Genomic DNA, 7,185 nt, shown 5'->3' with positions numbered 1-7,185 from the left:
ATGAACAGTGATGACTGTGCACCGATTGGTGCTTGAGGGTGCTTTGGTGCGTTTTTGGGTGCTTTAATGGTGCATTGATGCAGAGCAGACTGTCTCCCCCCCAGAAAGAACAATTACAGGTCCTGGGTTAGTCTTGTAAATAAAAGTAGCGTCAAGTGTAAATAATGCTTCCCACCGTCAGTGTGTAGTTTGAAGACCATTCCGCAATTCGGTTAACTGTGGGCGTAAGTCTGTTAGGCAGGGTGCAATGGAGCAGCGGGACACATTTATTTATGTTTTAAAACTGTCGCACTCAGGGTCAGGTTAAAAGTAGAGGGAACTACACCTACGTGTCACACTAAAAATAAAAGTTGTAGGCCCGGGACGTGCCTAAGAGGAGGAGGGTGCAGTGTTGCGGAGATGAGGACTGTATTTTTTGGATTGTGTGCTGTACTATTATTACTATTGTTTATTCTGCGCCCCCCTACCTCCGGAGCTGTGTAAAGGTGAAAGGGCATCCCATAATTAGTCCACAAGCATACACATCAGCCAAGTAATAGAATACCCCTGTTGATAGTTATCTCTTATTCTGTGTTTTAGAGTAAGGCTGTGTCTCCCATTAATTGAAGTACTCCATTGCACCAGTGAAAGAGAATAGATCCCCTTTCCTTCCCATCCCCAAAATCTCCATTTCCTTTTACACCCCCTTCCGTCATTGCCGGGCCTCGATTGCCAAATTACCTCCCCTCCAATAACCGCCATTGAACCTGTGCTCTCGTCGGAGAAGAAAGGCGTGCCCGCCCGTCGTCATCAAGGGCGGAGCCAGAGGGTCGCGCGACCAACCAGGGCCGAGGTGAGCACCCCGATGGGCGTGTCCAAAAAGGCCGGCGGTTTAATCGCCGGAGGCGTTATAAAGGCGCGCACGCAGGAAGCAACTTGAGTTGGTCTGAGTTGGTTGAGAGTCGGTCGTCAAGTGGAGAGTGGTGAAGAGTCAGTCAGTAGAGTCGGTGGTCAGTTGGTTGCGTTGGTTGCGGTGAGGAGTCGGTGGTAAAGAGTGAGGGACCAAGAAAGAGTTGAGGGTGTGGACCAACGAGTCAGACAAGTCCTGGGAACGCAGCGGAGGCCGCAGCAGCAAGAACACCCAACAGCCAAAGGGGGCCTGAACGGCGGTTTGGAGCAGGGCCGAAAAGGAACGGCGGCGGCTAAACGCGCCGGTTGAGCAGCAGGACCCCCTTGGACCTCCCTCTCCCTCCAGCCATCCACCTCCTGCCTTTCCACCCTTCTTGTGGACGTGAGTTTGTTCTGTTTGTTCTGTCCTGGGAATAAGTTAAGTCTGTAGATAAGCTAGTATTTCCCTGTGTCACCTGCGTCTTATGTGTTGTAAATAAACCTTGATTGCTCCTTTTTGCTTGTGTAAATAATAAATCCAATTACTCTTCTGTCCGTCTATTCGTTTTATTCCTTTTCCTCTTTGCATTCGTCGTTTTAGTCTTTTCCCCTCATTGAGCAGCTGCGGTGCGATCCGGCCAAAGTTCTGGGTGAATCGGGTGAGTCAGGGATCCTGTAACGGTCGCGGCAATACCACCGCTCGGTAAATAACATCTTAATCCGCGATCAGTAACAATATATACCCTGTATATATATATATATATACCCTGTATATATATATATATATATATATATATACCCTGTATATATATATATATATACCCTGTATATATATATATATATATATATATATACCCTGTATATATATATATATATATATATATATATATATATATACCCTGTATATATATATATATATACCCTGTATATATATATATATATATATATATATACCCTGTATATATATATATATATATATATACCCTGTATATATATATATATATACCCTGTATATATATATATATATATATATATACCCTGTATATATATATATATATATATATACCCTGTATATATATATATATATATATACCCTGTATATATATATATATATATATACCCTGTATATATATATATATATATATATATATACCCTGTATATATACACAAAGAATTAAGTTAAGCACCCCTACACAAAGAATTAAGTTAAGCACCCCCTAATCCTGTCCTGAACCTGAACCCCCTCGAGCACGTTTGGGACATGTTGGGACGACAAATTGCGAAGATGGTCCCTCCAATAGCCAATCTGGATGAATTGGAACGTGCATTACATCGGGAATGGAACAACCTGCCACAGCAACGCATACGACGGCTTACAGGGTCTATGAGACGTAGGGTTGAGTCAGTGATCCGATCACGTGGGTCCTACACACGTTATTGACGCAAATATCGCTAGAGGTCTTCTCAGAACAATGACTGTACGTTAGAAAACATAAACGTCATCCACACTGTCCGTGATGGACCTATAGCTCCATACTTAAATTGAGGTGAAAATATGCCTAAAATTCCCAAAAAATTTCACCTTAAATTATTCAGAATAAAATATTGAAAACGGCATGATTGTTATGTTTTTATGTGACCATAATATCACTTCTCCAGAAAATATAGCAATATCATGGGTATATTACACTGTTTTGACGACAACAAACTTGTAATGTGCGAGGTTATAAAAAAACGAGGGGGTGCTTAACTTAATTCTTTGTGTATATATATATACCCTGTATATATATATATATATACCCTGTATATATATATATATATATACCCTGTATATATATATATATATATATACCCTGTATATATATATATATATATATACCCTGTATATATATATATATATATACCCTGTATATATATATATATATATATACCCTGTATATATATATATATATATATACCCTGTATATATATATATATATATACCCTGTATATATATATATATATATATACAGGGTATGTATGTGTGTGTATATATATATATATATATATATATATATATATATATATATATATACAGGGTATGTATGTGTGTGTATATATATATATATATATATATATATATATACAGGGCTTCAAAAGGTTCTGTCCCCAGAATACTTTGACGAGCCAAAACCATAACTTCAACCCCACTGGAAAACGTAAAATGTGTGACGTCAAATGTGCAAACTATTTTGAACAGAGATGTAGAAAAGAATTAATAGCTATGTCAAGTTTCACTTTAGTCAGGGGAAACTATGGGAAATGATGATGCGGTGGATAATGATGCATTTTGCCATATTTGACTTGACCTGCAGTTCCAATTTGCCCATACAAGAAGCACTTACCAACTTGGTCCCAAGAGAGTTTTATTCAATGGATGAGATTATTTGTAAAAGCATGTCCTTCATCACTCGTTATTGTTGATGTGTGTTTGAGTGTTAAAATGGAACTACTGTTACTACTACTTCTACTACATGCACCCTGAAATTGTACATTTGCTCGGTCAGCATAGCAATGCGATGTTGTTTGTCCTGATAATGAAACGTTATTGAAGGGGAGGGGGAGGAGAGAGAGGGAAGTGGGAGGGGTGTTCATATATGTAAAAATAAATAAAATAAAATTTTTTTTTTTTGTCAATAAAGAAAAGGGTACATTAAAAAAAAAAAAACATCACACCTGAGCTAAAATATTTGCTTTGCTATACATCTTTATAACAACAATTGCGTTATAAGTAGGCATTAGTCGTACTTAAGATGACATAAGAAGTCAACATTGGAGGCATTTTCAAAGTTACGATGAAACCGAGTTGTTAGCGTTCGGGTTGTTGTGTTTATCAACACAAATAAAACAAATACAGAACAGAAAGAATACAGAAAAGAAACAGGTAATAACAAATACAAGAAGAATAGACAAAAAAAGAAAGAAAGCAGTTAATTAACAATTCGAATACGAAGAGAAATTAACACGAACAAATATACAAACTAGAACGGGCACTCGGTAGAGCGCATACCTTCGCCGCAGCTACTGTTCTGTACTTGGCATGGGAGTGTAGGGAACAGAACAGTGAACAGTTTGGTGCTGATTTCATGCAAATCGGATAAGAATTGACCGAGTTATGACAAAAAACGCACATTTTGCAAGGTCGTGACCCCCCTGACCTTTGACCCCCAACCGCTAACAAGGGTAATGTCTTCACTGGGTCATGTCGTATATCACAAGATCGGGCATTGAATTCTGAACATTTTGGCATTAGTTGCATGCCAATTGGATAAAAATTGACCGCGCTATGGTAAAAATACGATTTTGACCTTTTCGTGACCTTGACCTTGACCTTTGACCCGATTGCTCCCAAAATCTAATCAAATGTGTCCCGTATAATAACCAATCATCCCACCAAATTTCATGCAATTCGGTTGAATACTTTTTGAGTTATGCGAATAACATACACACACACACACACACAGACATACAAATAAATACACAGCGATCAAAACATAACCTTCCGCTTTTGCGAAGGTAACAATACACCAACAATATACGAATAAAAAAAATACTACTTTCTACTTCTACTTCTAACTTACTACTTCTAACTTACTAGTTACTACTTACTACTACTACTACTACTACTACAATAAATCCCACCTTCTTGTGAGGTCGACCGGGGAAAGTTTTTGGCCCAAATTTCTTGAACCAAAACCAGGCCTGGGATTTGACTGAAGGTGGAAGGAATTTGCAAATCGCCCAGCTTGCCGGCAATAACTAGCCTAGTCTTCACAAAAGACACCCAGTCATGGGATCTTTAACGTCCACTAACGCTGTCAGATGGGACACCCAGCTTAACAATAATCCGAGAAACCTGAACTCTTTGTGATGCAACACCCTGCGTGCGAAGCCCCAATCTGACAGTTTATCGCTCGGTTGAGATTTGAACCCAGGCTAGACAGCTCAGAGGTGAATGCGTACACCTCTCAGATATCCTGCTAGGCCACGCATGCACATGAAGGCTTCCTGTACTACTGCTGTTGTCTTCATTTTAAGTCAACGCAATTGATTGATCAGCATATTAAAAAAGGACTAAGCATAAAACCTTTGTGCTACATTTTGAATGTGTTGTTGCGGTTTGTAGTACCGGTCGTTATGTTTTTTTGACATTTCGAAAAATATCCTGAATTATTACATATCGTGGGACAGACTGAACCAGCTGTTCACATGACAGCCTCGCCGGCTGGCCCTACAGGTTCCGTATGCAAAAACAAAGTGTGGATTGGCTGCATACGTCAACCAGAGCAGGCGGATTAGGCAGCTTGGCCCATCCCCGAGGATCATTGACGAGCCAGGTGGGTTTTCAATTGACGATCAAGTATCAACACCGCAAATTTTCTGACACAAACCTTACAATCCAAATCCTTAACATTTGCTGAATTCAGCGTTTAAACCGACAATTATTCATACTGACTGAGCAGTGGTATGGCGGACACTGAACTGGCATCCCAGAGACTGCCACATGTGGTGAACTCATCTAGTCGAGCACAGGTGGTGAAGTGCAAATCAATGGGAGCTTGTACTCAGGTCAGACAGCAGATGGTGCATTATGATTAGGAGCCATTACATGGAGGAAAAAAGCCACAGCATTGCCAGTAGGCCTACGAAAAACAGCATCGAACAAGAAGAAATCACAAGCGTACATACAAAAATGTAGTGATAAAGGGAGAGGGGGAGAGAGAAAAAACTAACTGGTGGAGCAAGGTCATCATAAGTCAACAACTCTCATGGCCGCTTGAAAAAGAAAAAGATGACTCTAATACCGACTTTGCCACTGTTTTCAAACCAAATGCACAAGTTTCAACAATATTGGGGCCGTGGAGTAGTGAGGGGGAAGGTATATGGCCTAAATTGAGAAAAGCAAAATAAAATGCAAATTAAACCCAAACTCAGCAATGTCAATTATTTCCACAGCTTTGTACCATAGTCTCCTAAACCTGGAAACCCCAGAAAATAAACAAGGAAGTGTACAAAAGATGGCTCCACATGCATGACTAACTAGTGAGAGCAATCAATCAATCAGAAGAGCAGGACATCCAGATACAGATATTCCTCTTTGCACATTTTCTGTAGTAATTTTGCATTTCCAAAAAGCTTTCTTGTTACAAAAGCAGCAAGAGGGACTCTTCTTCTTCCATTACACGTCTTGCTTTATATTCATTCATGTGCACAATGGTTTGCTGTGTTGTGTCAGGACTCCCCCGTCTTTGTGTGCTGCTTTCCATTGATAAAAGTAAAATAAATGAGGTGCAACACGACCCTATGTGCTGATAATATACATTTGTAAATAAGCAAAATTAGGTTTGATTGCCACTGGGTTAGTAGCTTGACGTTGATGGTTCACACAAATCCAGCCGAAGGCAGCAATATTAAGGATTTTGATCTTAAGCTTCTGGAAGTGTGGAAGTGTGGATAACTAGAATTATCGTCTCGCTAATGGATCATCGGTGAAGACGTGGCTGGCTCACTAATGAGATTCAAGGAGCGGATTATCTGCCTGACCTCCCTGGTTTGGTCAACATGTGGTGAGAGTTCATACTTTGAGGTTGGCTCTCAATGCCCTCAGGGCATGAAGTAGAGATAGGAATGAAAATGCTTATATCACCAAGCAAGAAAAACAAACAAAACTGCCCTGAAAAACTTATGGGATTAAAGACACACGCCGCATGTACGCATGCGCGCACACGCACATACACGCACACGCACACAGACAACACTAGAGGAACAACACAGAAGGGATGTAAGAGAGGATGCTATGGAACAATAGACCACCTACTACTAAACAAGGCCACACTCGAAAATTGCAATACAAAAAGAACCAAGTTATCTAGTGTGGACAGACTAAAAAAAAGCTTTTGATAGTGTACCACTTTCACGGATGATAAAATGCATGCAATTGTGCAAGATCAGACCCCAAATAACCAAACTGATAGAGAAAGAAATGAGATTTGGAATACCACATTGATATTGCAGCAATCGGAAGGAAACACTGAAATACCAGGAGTGACGATACGTCGAAGAATCTTCCAGGGAGACAGCTTTTCACCCTTCCTGTTTTGCCTGGTCCTGGACCCACTGAAGAACCTCATTAATGAGCAAGGACATGGATACACCCTGTCATCAAATAAGAGAATGTCCAAAGAGACAAAGAGGTGGCACATCGACTTTACATGGATGATTTAAAACTCGTTGCACCAAACGATGAAAAATTGGCAGAACAACTCAAATGAGTGAAAC

The sequence above is a fragment of the Myxine glutinosa genome, unplaced genomic scaffold (assembly GCF_964187855.1).
Source record: "Myxine glutinosa unplaced genomic scaffold, kmMyxGlut1.1 SCAFFOLD_802, whole genome shotgun sequence".
Classification (NCBI taxonomy): domain Eukaryota; kingdom Metazoa; phylum Chordata; class Myxini; order Myxiniformes; family Myxinidae; genus Myxine; species Myxine glutinosa.
This window is presented reverse-complemented; position numbering follows the sequence as displayed.